The sequence below is a fragment of the Strix aluco genome, chromosome 9 (genome assembly GCF_031877795.1).
Source record: "Strix aluco isolate bStrAlu1 chromosome 9, bStrAlu1.hap1, whole genome shotgun sequence".
In the NCBI taxonomy this organism is placed as follows: Eukaryota; Metazoa; Chordata; class Aves; order Strigiformes; family Strigidae; genus Strix; species Strix aluco.
In genome coordinates, this window is record NC_133939.1 from 19,212,473 (window position 1) to 19,229,358 (window position 16,886).

Genomic DNA, 16,886 nt, shown 5'->3' on the forward strand with positions numbered 1-16,886 from the left:
CCTACAAAACCCTTTAAACACGTTTAACTTGTTCATGCTTACCTTTAAACATATTGGTCCTAATGTATAGGACTTAAGATAAAAACTTTTATTTCTTTCCCCAGTAGGTCAGAATTACTGATCAGCTCGTCGCTGGTACCTGCAAAAAGTGTGGCAGTTTTCCTCTTCAAACCAAAGCAGAAGCAGGCTGATGCCCTGGAGAAGCCCATCAACCACACCACCCATTCAGCATAGTAGTGATACATTTGCCTTTCCCTGTTAGGCTTTTGTGAATACATTAACGTACAACAGTGCAGGTGCTCTGTAGACAAGTGTATTCGCAGATAGGCAGACACACTTCCAAAATAGCACCTTTAGCAGTTTTTCACATGTCATTTAGGATCCCATGTCCCAGTGATTTTCAATCAAACTTTTAAGAAAAATTATTTCAAACGCAGCTAATCATTCTTGATGCCTCCGTTTCTGAAATGTCCAGCTTAAGATATTTTAAAAGCACGTTCATTTTGAAAAAATGCCAGAATCCCACAACTGCTGACAACCAGGCTTCTTTTAGACATCTCAACTTGTGTAACAGAAAACAGAGGCAGCCCAAATCATTACTTATTTATGAAAATCTTGGCTTTGGCCTCTTAAAAGCCTACATCACTTTTGAGAACTGGACTCAGATGCTGCTGAAAATGTTGCCCATAAAAAACCTGTTCATTGGAATGAACAAGTGCTTTTCACCACACGCAACCCACACTCGCTGGGTAGCAGTGATGGTCCTACAGTACCATCAGAAGGTCCTACAGAGCTGGATTTGAGATGTGATGAAGAAATTAAGACCCCACACAGACAAAAGTCAATGCTAATTTTGGAGCTCTTGAGCACCCTGTCACTTCTGCCCACACTCTTCTTTGGTGTCAGGACGCCTCAAGGCTACTGAAACCAGCAGGCAGCTGCAACCTGGAAAGATTTGTTCATGGAAAATGATCAGTGCACGAGATAGCACCAGGCCATGGGAGACATCAGCAAACTGACATTGCAGAAAAGCACTTCCATCTGGGAACAACAGGACAAAGCAGAGGGGCTGCTGGATTTGCAGAGGTGGTCTCTAACTGCAGCACTGAGTGCAATCTGCCAGGGCTGAGATGCAGGAGAGCATTGTAGCTCTGCTGAGTGTGGCAACAAAGGGCTGTATTAGCTGGTGTGAACAGTTCTGAGCTCAGGGTGGGAAAAGGAAAGGGGACAGACAAAAGGTGGCCTCTGGCAGGTGTAGATCCCCTTGGAGTGAAATCATGACCAAAGTCCACAGTGCTACAGCTCTGTGGTTGTGGATGCAGCTGTCTATTTGAATGGCTCATGAGGAGGTACTTCTAAAGCTGAGGAGTACAGCCCACAGAGCTCATGGATACCACACAGGAATTCAGCCACAGGTCCACTCCTAGCCTATCTGGGCATATTCTTGGTGCCTCACAGCTAAGACTTCCATGCACACATGCTTCTCAGAGAAACAAACAACACTGAGCTCTTCAACTAGCCCCCAGAATTATATGGAACATTTAGTCAGGAAGAAAGCATATTCTCATAGCATATTTAAGTCTACCTAGAGAAAACAAAGCAGAAACCGCACTTCACTTCCCCTTTCTCCTAATTTGAGCTCACACATCACTAGAAACATCAAGACTAAGCTCTTGGGACTTGGGAGCAGACCTATATTGCCAACTCATCCTGGCTGACAAAGCATCTGCATCCTACAAGCTTCATGGTGGAGCAAATACAGTTGAGTTCTTTATCAAAGACCACCTTTGGGTATAAACTAGATAAATCAGCCCTGTAGGTTCCTGCATGGATAACCTTGTCCTAGCAATATGCTGTTAGCAATGCTGAGTCAGTCTGGGGGAAAGGAACACGGTTTCCACATTGCAGTGTGCAGACACTACCTCCAGCTAACAGCAATGACTGTTAAAACTAATGTGTGTATATATATGTATCTGTGTGCTTATTCCAGCCCAGTAAGTTTGCTCCTGGTAACAGGTTTCCTACTTGAGAAGTCATGTCTACTTAAAGTCCCAATGTCTGACCCAACACTAAGAGATAGGCAACTTGTGGTCATCTTCCACCTCCTTGTGTGGGAGAGGAACGGGCAAGTGCCAAACATCTGCCCCAACACTTGACTCTTCCTCACCAGGCAGTCTGACTGCTTGGCAGGCATGCAGCGGTTTCACAATCCCTATCACTGGAGGATGAGCCTGTTGTGCTGGACATCTGATACCAGTGAAGGGAAGCCACCAGGGCCAGCACAGAGGGACTGGCTAGAAATGAGGCAGATGGGAGCGTGGCAGGAGCACCCTGGAGATGGACAAGCATCCAAGGCCAAGCTGCAAGGACACAACTTTCCCTCCCACATACGCCTGCCTTCCGACCTCACATCAACAGTGTGGAGCATCATTCTGAAAGCAAGAAGTGAAAGGCAGGTCCTCCCCACAGGGCTGGAGAGGAAACCAGCCACAATGGGTGGGGGTGGAGGGCACGCGAACCACGCTCCCACTGCCTGGTACTTCCCGTTACCAACACCAGCCCTGACAGACCTAGAAAACAACTCCCACTTGAGCAGTAAGATTCACCTACACTGCTGCCTCCTCCTCCTCCCACATCCTTCAAAAATGTAAAACGCAGCAATAAAACTCAGGCAACTATCTAGGTTTTAAGAGCAGAAAACAATGAGGGCATTCAGCCTTAAGAGGTAAACAGGACAACTCTGCACTCTGCAGAGTTGTTACATCCAGAGATGACTATAACTTACCCATTGCTAAAAGCATCCTGGAGTTTTATTCTCACAGGTTTTCAGCCCCTGGCTTGACATTTCATATGAAAGCGTCCTGCTGAGTGAAGCACCCTCAGGCCCTAGACATTACCTCCACACTGATTCAAAGCAAAAAAAAAAATCCCAGAACTGACCAGATTATCATCATTACTGTTCTGGCAGCTCCCTAGTTTTTCCTTAATGACCTCCCAGGCAATACTCTTTGGTCCCACTGAGCTCTCACGGTCTGCCAGGTTGATGGCAGGGATGGGTTGAGTGACGCACAAACTGCTTCAGTAGCCAGGTTGCACGGTGCTGGGGATGGCTGAAGATGATGTGAATCTCAGTGAACAAGCTCAAAAAGCAGACCGCTCTTATGGACAGTTTGGGAGCATGAAGACCACACTGCTGTAACTCAATTGCTGACTGTAAGCTGGCACGCAACTCCCTCTCAGCTACCCTCTAATGCATTTGTTTTGGTGGTGGTATTTTCAAATTGTTTCCCCATTAGCTTTTTCTCTTCCTCTTTCTCCCCCTCTCATTTCTGTTATGCATTTGCTGTCACTCATTTTTGCTATCTGTGCCTTGACAATGTTTTCAGCAAGTTCCCTTTTCCTCATCTGAAGAAAATGAATGAATGTCTCTAACAGCTGTAGCTAAACTTCTGGATTTGCTGTTATTTCTCCCCTGTTTTTTCATCTAGTAAAAGGCCAAGAGCAAGGCAAAATATAAGGGACAGTGGCTTGCAGATGGGCACAGCCCTCCACCTGTCTCTGCAGACTTCTCCATGGTGGAGCACCCTGGCTAATTCAGGCAAAGCCGTCAGTGCTCCCTCACCATTCCCTGCAATATTGCCTGGTTTTCAATCAGAAGCTTCTTTGGTGCAAAACAGATGAACATTTTGTGATGTGGACAAGTAAACATAACAGCACAAGGAAACTTGGGCTTACAACTAATTCTCTTACTCTAAACTTACTCTTACATATGCCTTACATATGCATCTCTGTGGTTCCTGCACTTGGGCGAGAACCTCCAGTAAGCAAAGGCAGTGCTTTTCTGTCTAGCCAGCAAACACAACCAGCAAACGCATATTTCACTTTTGTCTTTGAGGTGTTTCCTTCAAAAAAAAGTTACTTCTGCCAGTTCTACAGTAAAAAGTATTGTTTTCATAAGTTTCTAACTAAATGTGGGATGTGGGGGATTGCAGAAGTGGTTGCAAGAAGGCTAAAGTCACTGAGAAACTCAAGAGAATAAAAAGAACAAACCATATTGGATATTGCAGGGTTGAGAGAACCAAGGAACAGGTAAAACACAACAAAAGGAGCATCAAGATGGATGAGCTGGGGGAACCCAAGAAGCAGGACCAGAAAAAACATCCTGGGAGCATGCACACTGGCACAACATAATGTTGTTAAGTGCATCCACTCACCTTGGCTGTCAGGGACAGAGCTGTTACAATAGCTGCGTTACCCATTTCTAAGGGTGAATACAGCAAGCTCCTCCTTCAAGGGTAACAGCAGATAGAGTGAAAAACTACCAAACCCAATCTGTTCACTTTGGTTCTTCAAAAACAATCACCCCCACTGGAGAACACACATCTCACCAGCCTTTTGCTGGACAAGCCACCTATTATTACTGCTCCTTGGATGCTCAAGTCAATGGCTGGACCACCAAGCTCTCAGTAAAAAATTAAACTCTATGTTAAATCTGCAGTTGCCCCCACATTTCTTCTCCAAGCAAGTAATTCATCAGGCATGGTTTGCATTCAGCAAGCCCCTTCCTAGCAAACCTGAATAAATCTAGCCCCTCAACATTTAACACAGCCAGGCTGGAACAACTTTTGCCATCAGAGCCCGTGCCCCTGGGAACCCTCCCAGAGGAACAGCAATCTCTTGATCCTCCATCAGTGCCACATCTCCCTCTGTCTTGGCAGAAGACTTCTGCGTTTCTGCCTGCCACTCTCACACAGCCATCCTCCTTGGCCAGCAGTAACTCAACAGCTCCACTCCTGATCTGGCTGCTACAAGCTTTCCCTCTGACTCCTTACTCACTGACCACTCTGGCACTACCCAAATTCACTGCCCCACCCCAGACAAAAATCTCCTAAATCTTCCTAATGTCGCTGCTTTGAAAGCCCTTCTCATTGACCATCTGATCTACCCCTTCTGCACTGTGTAGGGCACTGAACTCTACCAAACTATTACTCCACAAAGCTTTTGTTGAGCTAAAGAGTATTTGTTATAAAGGACATGTAGCTTCAACTGAAAGAATGCAAGTATCGGAGAATTCACCACAGCATTAGGTAAATTGTTTGGGCAAGCAATTAAGCACCATAATTACAGCTTCTCCTTTGTGTCTGACTTTAAATTTATCTAGCTCCGCTTCCAACCACTGGATTTTGTTACACTCCTGTCATCTGCATTACAGACCTGCCTCTTTTCCTTAAGCAGATCCTTTCACAACACAGCCAGGTCACTGGTTAAATCAAATCAAAACATTATAATTAAGTATCAATTAAACTCACTGTAAAGAGCAGACTTCTCTTGATTCATTCATTTATATTTACTCTGAACTCTCCTCAATTTTTCAGCTACCTTTTATGAAATGGTGGATGCTAGCATAAGACCTTTTTTTCAAGAATGGTAACTTAAAATGGAAGGGGTAAAATGATGAATAATATCAAAGACAAAAAACAGACTGAAATAAGCTGTGGCTGCCCGAGGTTCTGTTATCCTTCCTTCCTTGGACGCATTAGTCATCACCTACTTTTGGAGGCAGAGGATAAGACTGGACTAACCATGATAAATAACATTAAGAGCAAAGAGTGAAATCACGCTGCATAAATAAGAAAAACAGTGTGCTCTGGTTCTATCATTAGGACAATCTTAATGCCCTGAGTTCAGAAAATTCTAACCATGAAAGAATACACCGCAGCAGAGGAACTGGAATCCACGAATCCCAAGATGAGACCGCATTATCTAAAAATGTCAGACCAGGAATATCAATAGAAGATAATACCATGCAGTAATAAAAGCCTGACAAGGTTTTTTGTTCCTCTTTTTTCCTTTTTTTTTTTTTTTTTTTTTAAAACATGTGGGCATAAGTGCTTGGTTTTGCTTTTAATTACAGGATGTCATTCACCTTTGAGAAGCAAAGGTAAAACAAAGAGGGTTTCAAGTCAATTTAGCCTCACATCAGATAAGCAAAGGAAAGGTAGAGTACCAATTTGTCTACTCTTGAAACTGTTAGTACATTCATCTCTGAGACAGGCTGGCTCTTCTGTGATTAGACTGTACCCAAATAAATCTTCATTTCATTTTCATATTTATAACATGGATCAAATACTCCTTGGATGTTGATAGACTTTGCCAAGACAGAAGAATTTGTTAATTAAGCTAATGCTTCATAGTCGGTAGTAACAGTATTTAACAAAAAACGAGCAACAACAGTCTGTGCTTCCAGACAGTCTGCTCTGTCTTCCATCCCACTCCTTCCTAAATCCACTGGCTTGATGTAAGTCCATAATGTTCTGTCTTACTATCACTTGTGCACAGTTAACCATCACTCTTAAGGCCAAGGGATTGACCAGATACAGTGAATCAGGACCTTGTTTGCTGACAGTAGATGCAACTGGAAGTCCTACTGTGGCTTCTCTCTGATACTATTCAGGAACACGATCAAGACATCCCCTTCCCTGGATAACCCAAGTTTGTCTCTAAGGGTTTACAAGAGCCATGTGTAGAAAGGCCGACTGCATTCTCGCCACTCTCCCTTCTCTTTTGTCCATGTAAAAACTCAAAGAGAAAACTTCGAACTTCACCTTCCAACTGCATTCTAAAGATCCGCTCTAGCACTGAACCATGAGGACACCCTTCATGATGCAAAATAATGCCACACATTGCCCCTTTCAGTTAGAGGTGCAACCCACAAGACTGGATGTTTCTACTCCAAGCTTATTTGTCATCTTTTTTTTCCCCTGAAATTCTCAAAAGCACAAACCCAAATTTCCTGCTAAAATACACTTATTTGGTTTGTTCTCATCACCTCCACTCCTCTAATTAGCCAAAAGCAGTAACTGAGGCTGACCAGAGAGATTTGCTCTTTACAAACTCTCAAAGCTGCTTGTTTCTCTTGGCACTGTTCCCCTTTGAATGTTAAATTAATTTATTTCTCTATTTATGGATGATGATCTCTAGCCATGAAGCTTTCCTGCTTCTTGTGGCCTCCAGAAGAAGATATAATGTCAAAATTCTGGTCTCATTAGAGGTCTTTAACCAAACATAGGAAGTGCCATAGGTACTTACAAACTCAGCCCAAGCTCTCCGGGGATGTTTTTCCCACATGGTACTGCTTATCCTCATCAATTTTACATCATACGGGAAATTATGTGATTTGGGGAATTGAGATTCCTTTTGAACTCCCTTAATCATTGTTGATCTGCACAACTTCTCACCAAATTTAAGTCCTGTAATATTAACCAGTCCAAAGAAGCTCCTCCCTCAGACCCTCGCAGGAGCAAACTGACTCTGGTCTTTCATGCTCCTCAAATATCACATCAGCAACCAGAACCACAAAGCTGCAGGAACAACTCTGAGCACTGGGAATCCTGTGCGTGGGGCTGACGTGACCCTCATCACAGGTGAGCAGTGGAGAGCTAACAGGAGTAAATTGAGCCACCAAGCAACTCTGAGATGTGAAGAAGAAGAATGGAACATGCTGTCACCCTCCAGTGACTGCCTTCTTGACCATATGCAAACCTGATGCAAATGGATTCTGACTTCTTGTGGCACATCTCTCCCTGAGATCAGGTTTCTTTGCTTGCACCCATTTTACACTGTTTAATGGACATTTTTTCATGCTTTGCTTTAGTCTTTCACAGCAATTGTCAGCTGGAGCAAGTTTAACTCACTCTCTCCCCCCAGACCCAGAGTTTCTTCCAATTGCCTGGATAAGGTAGGGTTTTGTATCTTCAGCTCAATCCCCTCCAAAGAAATAAATAAATAAAATCAAAGCCACTTCTTCAGTTAAACAGGGCTGAAAGTACCCACCAGTTTCTTGCTGTGGGCCATCACTAATGCAATCACAGGAATTAAAGGAGAAATAAACCTAGTTAGAGCACTGCTTGTACTGAATTATTCCTCAAAGCATATAATCTAGTATCATCTCACTCTGTCTTTACCGCCTTCAATCAAATTTCCATGGGATCCCTCAGAAGACCTGATTTAAATTCAAAGTTCGCCCTGCTCTGAGCAAGGGGTTGGTCTAGATGACCCCCAGAGATCACTTCCAAAATCAATTATTCTATGACTCTAAAACCCGACTTCCAGCTGTGACTTTATCTGCACTCAAAAGGGTTTGCAGCAATATAGCTGTATCCCACTTAAGACATGCAAGCAATATCACCTACTGGCAATACAATATTATATTCCTTATTCTCTAGTTGCAGTGGTTCACAAATGAACACAGTGTGTGCCCATTCTTTTAAATAAATAACCAATACTTGGAAAATAAGGGTTTTTTTCCCCAGCATGGCTGCATCCACACTTTGTTTTTTTCACCAGCAGATCCACACCAGTTTGGGATGTGACTTTATGTAATAAAGTCACTACAACTTCTACAGTTTTACTCACACATAACAGAAGACAGAAGTCCACAGTGGAGATTATAAAGACATGATGGTAAAGAATGGTCTCTCTGCTACAAAGGTGCTTGACACAGGTTAATGTCACCATGAATATGGTTCATCAGATACCAACCCAATATCACATACATCCTTACACCAAAACTCTGCTGCTGGGAAAATTTTGATATCAACCAAAAACTTACCCTTTCTTAAGTTTCCTTCTTAGCTCATTTCTCTTGCATCAGCTTCAATAGTGGAAAAGGTAGAAGGGCAAACTAAACATAAAACTTATTTTCTTTCCCAATATAATTGCATTAGTAGTTTTGGGATTAGATGCAGGCTATTTGAATTTGACTGCTGCTGCAAAACACACACATAAAAGCTGATGAACGAGATCTTCCTTTTACAGCCATGTCACATCCTGGTGTTGGATGACAAACTAGGCTTTAAAATCCCAATAAATTGAACTTGACTGGCCCATGTGCATTGAAACAAAGAGCCAGTACTGACTCCCTGGAGATAGATAGATCTATCTAATCTAATACAACTCTTAACAACCGCATTACAATTTCACCAGAGAGAAGGCCGATTCTTGACTTCTGTGGTACAAGACAATCCTCAGCCACTCCAAACATAATCACATTGGATAAAACATTAATCCAAGGCCTCAGCTACTTGTGGTCACAACAAACCCCAGGGCAATTGCAATGGAGGAGGTAGACCTGGTGGCCAGCCCAAAATGCTTACTCAAATACAGCAAAGTTTGTGGTTGAACCTTAAGAGCTAAGCCAGGAGGTAGATCTAAGCTAGACAAATTTCTTCCAATTCTTAAAGCTTCTCTTCCTGGTAACTTGACCTGCAAGTTTGTGAGGGTGCTGCTGTACCACAAAGAAAAGTTTGAGATTGATGTTTCGGAATTTTGTGTATAAAATGAGAGAGGAAATATATTAATAGGGACAGCAAAAGAACAGGCAGAATGATGCAGAAAGGTTATTTTGGGAGTCTCAGCCATGAGCTCCCTTACACAAACACTGTTTTCCTGCACACGATTTATTTTCTGCCAAAAAAAGATGCCTTTATTCCTTCTGTGCCCATATTCATTGTCTTGCCTATAGCACAGCTCAGTACTTGGCTTCCTACTGCCAAGCAACAGAGTTTATCCATCAAATAAAATGGTTAAGGGACTGGACTTCTCAACCAATGGAGATATACTGGAATCAGGCCTATCAAGAGTCCCACATAAGAGAAAAGAAATCAGGACAACAAGAGATGGCAAGGTTAAAGCTGTTACAGCATGCCCAGGCTGTCTGGATGCTGAGGCTGGCTGTAAACAAGAAGGAACCGTGCAGAACTAACATTCAGCTCAGCAGTGAGATATCAACAAGACCCCAGTGGGACCAAATGGGACCGTGGCAGCATATTGACACATAGATAATTGTATTAGCTTTGCAGAGTGCTGTGTGTATATGTCTCAGCCCAGGGAGAAACAGCAGGGATCTGAGCTCAGCAGAGAGTGGGAACTAATACAGAGTGAACAAGGAAGCAGTGCAGAGCTTGAGGTCCTACCCAGCAAGGCTAGCATGGGTGTAGGTGGGTTTTTTATTTATGATGAGCTCCCTATACTCCATTTCTCTTCTAAAATAGCTGCGGTTGCAGGAAGAGTCAGCTGCTGCCATCCCTGGAAGAAAACATATCTCCTATTGGCACTCTGAACCCCAAGCTGTTGAGGGGATTGCTGTGAATGGCAAAGGAGCTGCAGCCCAGAATATGGGCACAGCACAGGCCCCACTCAAGAAGGATGCGTACATGGGGCCAACGCCACTATAACCTTCTTGTGACACCTCAAGGGGCTGGCAGTACAAACCAGACTTTGAGACTGTATTGCCTAAAAAGTAATTAGATCAAATAATGGGCAGGATGTGTCCAGGATCAAACTCTTTAATCCCTGACACTTTTCCTCCCACCTGATCCACTTAACTTTTCCTACTCCAGATTCCAAGCCATCCTGGAAGTCACAGCCTTGAGTATGACAAGTCCCTGGATGATTTCTCCTCCTTCCTGAGCACTGCACCAACTTGTGCCTCATTTTTGGCAGCTCAACCCATGGCACCTTGCAAATAATCAGGGGAAATAGACTTTTTCCTATGGCAAATCCTATATCCTAACACACAGAAGAGTGATTGCTGCCAGATGGCTGCGAACTGATGCTGTGGAGAGATTGCTAATGGAAGCAAGATATTTGAGTGCATGAAAACTGTAGGAAAGGAAGTACACAGACCCCTTTGTATAAACAATCAGAAGACAGACATTTCTCTGAGTCTCAAAACAACAGGTGATTTGGCATCATCAAAACATGAGCACCCCGATGTATTCTTGTCTCTCTTCTGCAACACAAAGCAGAATAAAAAGATTTAAGTGCTTCCTCCTTTAAGAAGCTAAAAGCCTGCAATACTGCCAGGAAAGAAAGGGGATCTCTGCAGGTTACCAAATCCTGCTTTTAGCAGGAGACTGGACTATCACCAACACTAGGTAAGGCTTTGAAAGCCTCCAAAATGGAGAAACCCTTGCTACCTGGTGACTTGTTCAAGTGTTGCACTATTTTCCCCATGAAAATATTTTTCCAACTCTACAGCTGAATCTCCCAAACCACTATGAATGTCCATGGCATTTTATTTTGCCATCTGGACAGAAGCATTTGGCTTTGTCATCTTTGTAATGCCCCTGGCAGTAGTCACAGGCTGCCACTGGATCACTCCTTTGCCTCCTCTCCATCAGAGACAGCAGGCAAAGCTCTCTCAGCCTCTTCTTGTAGGCCATGCACTCCAGGTCCTTGAATGCCCCTCCTCTGGACCCCCTCCAGCTCTTCAACATCCCACTTCAACTGGAGCACCCAATATCAGATAACAGCCTCACCAGAAGGGAATAAAGGTGAACAATAACTCATGTCAGTCTACTGTCCAGACTTCTCCTGAAGCAACCTCATATCCATTTGCTTTATTGGCAATGACAGCACACATTGGACTCATGTTTGACCTGGTGTCCACTGCCTACTGCAGGTCTTTTTGTCAAAGAATAAAAGGCATATTTCGAGATGGTGCCTAAGCTGGAGGAGCCCCAGAATGTCCATGGCCATGTGGATAGGAGGGTAAGTCATAAGCTGATGCTAGCTACCCCTATGATATTTGCGATAAACACAGCATAAAGCTCATTGATAAGACAGCTGTTCAAAGAGGGGTGTTCTGGAAGCACAGGAAAATGGGTGAAAAGGAATATTAAGAACAAAGGCAAGTAAGCAGTGACACTCTGGAGCACATCAAGATAAGGTTCTGTCTTAGTAACCATAGGCCTTTAGTTCTGCTCTGAATAGAAACTTGTGACTGAAGACAAGTGCTTGAGATTTGATTTTCAATTCTTCTTTGAAACTCATAAAACCACTGAGCACCAGTGTAGGAAGCTGTTGCTTTTCCCTTTTATCTCAGTGTCTGCTCATTCACGAACAGTGACACTCAAAGCTCTGGGAGATAATTCCTCAGCTGGTGCAAACCACAGTGCCAGCAATGAAGTTAACCCAGACAGGCATCCACAGTGGCCTTACAATTTTGCTAAACAAGCTCATCATATTAAAAAGCCAACTCCAGTTGCTCCACCACTATCACATTGGTGTCTTCTGTTTTTGACCACCCAAATTAATCGTTTGTTCTCCTTCCCAGAAATCAGTATGAAATGTCATTGTGACAAAGAGTTTCCATACTAGACTGGTCACACTGGTTCCCCAGATGTGAAATGGCTCAAATCTCAGAGTCTCTAGGGAAATATTACAGTGCTCATGTATCTTCACTGCACCTTCTCAGAAGAGAAGGGGGGGAGGGGTGGTGGAGGATAAGAAATTAATCATGAGCAGAGGGAACTTTTGGAGGGAAGGAAGAACCAAACTTTTAATGTATCTAGAGACAGTGATACACTGCTGCATTTTAGCCACTGCTGGCAACCACTTGTGTTCTGCTTTTGAACTACACTAGGGCAGCAGGGCCATGCAGCTGGTAAGTGTACACACAGCTCAGTTAATCAAATGCCCTCCAATAGTTGCTACCACTATCTCACAGGTAAAGCATGTTCCCACACACAACTAAGTGTCTGCAATGCATTTCAGCATGCCTTTGCTGTGTAATGTACATATTTCTCTTTCAAAGTAACACAGCTGCCAACACCTTAATCATTCCATGGGGACCTTCAACCCCACCAGCCCCTTAAGTGCTTCATTACCTCCAGCACACTTCTGCAGAGCTCACATCCCAGGTGAGCTGTATGAGCACAGCTCTCTGTCAGCTAAAGAAAGCAGACCGAACTGCAGGAGATCAGAATCTGTGCAAATCAGGTCTAACAGCTTATCTACCATCCCTCTTTGTTCCCACAAGTTTGGCCTCATTTACTGCAAAATATCTAGGACAAAAGGCAAGACAGCAACAAGAAACCACCTTTGAGACTGAAATTATTGCATGTTTCTTTTCATGAGATCCTGTGGGAGAGAAGATGCTTGCTCCTCTGCATGGACTCTCTAAGGGGCTATGGAGACCAGCCAAATAATATAACTGAGGCACCTGAGTTGCCTGTACATCTCCAAAGCTTTCTCATTTTTAAGTTAGAAACTGCTGCCTCAAGTCATAAAAATACTATGTTTTGGAAGTGTATTGATATGTTCTTGGCACAGAAAAAAAATAAACTGCAAATGCAACCAATACAGAAACTTGAGCTGCCTTTTGTTTCTGCAGGACTTAAAACTCCAAGGGGAAAACCTAAGTAACAAATTAAATTGATCCCTGGAAAGATGCAGTCTGTTAGGACTGGTACACAGATACCTATTTTGAAACTAGCTTGAGCACATGAGGGCATAACCACCCTTTGAAGTTTCTAGGTTGCTCCCATCAGGTTCCTTGAGATGACACTGCTGGAGATGTCATCCTGAGGATTCACTTCCAAGGCAAGTTCATTTTAAAAGCAGTCTACCTCAGGGCCATTTTTTGTGAAGCAACACCACCAGGGAACAGCTTCACCTGCTCTCTTCATGCCAGCTCTACCCTCCCTCCTCTGCAGCCCCCTCTATAATCCATTGCCCTTCCAATTGAAGATATGATCTAATGGCTCGAGAAGATATAGGAAGGTTAATCATGCAAGGAATAAGAACATACGCACATATGTATGCATATACATGTGCACAGCCCTGTTTTTTTGTTTCTACATTATTTGCTCAGGAAACTGGTAGAGGGAAAGAATAAGGAGAGAAACCAACAGTCGCTCACATGGATCAACACTTCCAGGCTCTCTCTTTTGCAGTTCATCTCACTCATACTTGTGGTTTCAACATGTGATTCACATTAGGCCCCTCTGCTCGCCATTTGATGGTTCTGCTAAACAGATGTGAATTTATTTAGTCACAGAGCCTGCTCTTTACACTGACTCTTTGTAGAACAGATGGGCTTTTTGGTTTTTTTTCCTGTTCAACAATATTCAGATAATGATCATACTCAGTGGACAGGTTTGCTTGATGATTTCATATGAAAAGGAACAACACATGAACACAGACATGATCTCACAGGAGCTCTCTTCAGCAGCTAGGACACACCGCAAGAGGTAGTGGCGAATGCCAAACTGCAACACCAACAATATCTAGAGAAGCCCAGATCTTGGGGATCCCCGAGGCCAGCCCCATGACTTCAGGCAAATAAGTGACGTACGCTGCACCTAGCAGGGTCCAGAAGACACAACTCCACCAACTGCCCATCTCAAAGCATGTCTCCCACGTGAAAGCTCTGGTGGAAGAGTGAGCTGAAGTGTAAGTTCCTGCAACATTCATGGGGACATTAAACCATGTGCATCTCCTGGGACTCCTCAGCATGGTGAAATAGCCTGGAAAAGCTATTCGCTCCCTGTGTGGGCATTCTTCTTTCTGCACTGAGAGTGCCTTTGGCAATGGATGAAGCAGAACTGCACAAAGGCCTTCTCAGAGCAGAATAAGACTGCCCACATGAGAAGTACGCTCGGAACAGCCATTGCACTTTAAATTCACACCCTGGCTTTGTTTCCCAATACTCTCCCTGTGCAGAAAGGCCCTAGGCTTCAGATTCAATTTCTGCCCATATTATCAATAGCCGAGCACTGCTCCCATCTGAGGGTAGGATATGGCCTATACAAGAGACCAAAGTACAATCTGGGAGGAGAAGGATGAGCTTCATGCCTACTTTGTGCTATCCTCTATATGGATGCACCTCTATATTGCTTTAATAACTGAACACTGATGACTTCACCCTAGCAAATGGCCCTGCTATGTGGGTAAATTATCTCTGCTTTACCACAGAAACCAAGCACAGGATGTGTATACATGGTGCACACAAATGTCATGCCCACACCTGTGCAAGGATCTAATCCCGTTCCAAAAGCTGCAGCCCCATCCCTCAGTCACAGCTTTGGCCTCCATGTGTTGCCCAACTGTTACAAAGATGAGCTCAGTTTCTAGGATGATCTACTTAGGATTTTCATTAACTCACCTGAAAAAAATTATTTTTATATATACATACACACACATATGCACACTTTAAATGTGTTTATATTAAAATTTGGGTTATCTGGAGAATGAGACTCCAAGTTTCAGAAAGGAAGCAAAAGTGGAATTCTCTGCTTGAAAGGCATCCAGGACACAGCCATTAACACCCCTCCCCGGGGGCCCTAAAGCTGAACAGTTACAAGAGCAGAAAAAATGTGCGGCTTTCTTCTGGGGGGGTGTGCATACAATTAAGCAGTATTAAAAAGCTAGTAGGTATTAGGCAGTGAAATATTTTCAATAAGAGAAGACTGGAACTGAAAAGGACAGCTGAGTCCTTGCAGGGCGACAGGCACTTCCAGCTACAAAGCACCTCGTGTCTTCCGAGAGTTTTGTCTTTCTTTTTTTCTTGGCAAGTTCTGAGCCACCACAGTGTAATTTCTATTCTTATTAATGACTGTGCTATCCAAATATCCTGTGTATGGACCATACACCAGCACTTTACTCTTTTGTATGTCTTAAGACGCAACAAAACAAAACACTGTGAAAGAGACACTTTCATAAGCATAAAGCAAATTTATGTGCCCAATTCCCAGAGGCTGGTTGCCTAACCTTCAGTATGAGCCTTCAATAACTTTCACTGAGCAGTCGAACAATGTGCTTTCTTTCCTCCATGTAAGTAAAATGAAATTCCCTCCCACTTTGCCCCACCTACTCTGCAGACCTGGTGGGGCTGGTGCTCCCACTGGGGCAGGACCAATGACCAGACAGAACATGGCATCGGGGAACAAGGTTCCCCTGCCATCCCTTCAGGCCACGTAGGAAATCTTTCCAGGCATCACTCTTCATATGCATCTTCCCTTCCCTGTCACCTCCATCCAGACACCGGGGACAACTTTTAGCCCCTTCTTTACAACATTTTGAACTCGGAAACAGAAAGTGCTCTGTACGGGCTATCCCACTGCTAAGTGCACAGAGCTTGAAAGGCATCCAAAATGCAAAGCACGGATATATAGGTTTCAGTGGAGGGTTAAAACTGAGGGGAAGTGGAGCCATCTCAGCTGGCAAAGGCTCATGATGGATAGCAATGAGCTGTTCAGAAGAAAATTAAGAAAACATTTTGAATGCCCTCCTAAAAAGGAACAAATAGGTCCAACACTCCAACAGAAGGGGATTTTTTGCATCTCTGAATGATAGTGCTTCGCTTTTATGGCCTGCGGCTGCTTGGGAAATTCAAAGCTATTTCTCTGAAGAATTCACTTGGACAAGCTTTATGGCTTTGATCAGTTAACTATTTTTTAATGCTAATCCACCCCAGTGATATTTGTCCTCCTTTTCCCCATGTGCACAGAAGCACAGACACAGACAAATACTACACAAAAGCAAACATTAGCCAGATGAACAGCCAGGAACAATGACATCCAGAGCCCATAACCAAACACCAACTTCATTCTGTTTTATTCTTTTCTCTTCTAACAGCTCAAGATCCTTTGGCCCAGTATGACCTGCTAATGGGAATTTAGGAACTAAATTTCGGTGCCCAGCAGGTATAATGCTAACTTAAGTGATTCAGCCACAACTATTCTCACTCAAGTAAAAAATGTAAATAATGTCCCCTAAAAGTTGCAATAAAACAACTTATTTGTTGCCTTATTTGAAACTTAACACAAACCCTTGCAAGTAGCCCAAGGGCCGCCCCACCCTCCAGATGAATAAAGGTGCAGAAATGGCAATTTGCTTACATTTATGGAGTTAAGATTAAAAATGAGCCAAGAACAGGACTGATGATACCAGACACCCATCATCCCACTGGAACTGTTCTAACCTCCTTCACAATCTCAGGCTTATAACCTGAGCACCACACTAAGCAAAACTCCATTTAAAATCTCAGCATACAAACTTGTTTCCTTGTTTAGGGCACCGAAGTCTAACTGTGTACCAGG

At 43.6% G+C, this 16,886-nt stretch overlaps 1 protein-coding gene across 22 annotated transcripts in view; it reads right to left on the bottom strand.

Moving 5' to 3' along the window:
• Window positions 1-16,886, bottom strand: part of LPP (LIM domain containing preferred translocation partner in lipoma) — a 348,295-nt gene that overhangs the window by 219,317 nt on the left and 112,092 nt on the right. Inside the window, exon 3 of one of the 22 annotated variants that reach the window (XM_074833993.1) lies at window positions 10,687-10,792. The exons of 20 other annotated variants lie outside the window; for them this stretch is intronic. The gene's annotated coding sequence lies outside the window, so the exon portion shown is untranslated. Of the gene's footprint in view, window positions 1-10,686; window positions 10,793-16,886 lie in introns of those variants that run through there. One more of the 22 variants, XM_074834001.1, reaches the window with a different exon arrangement.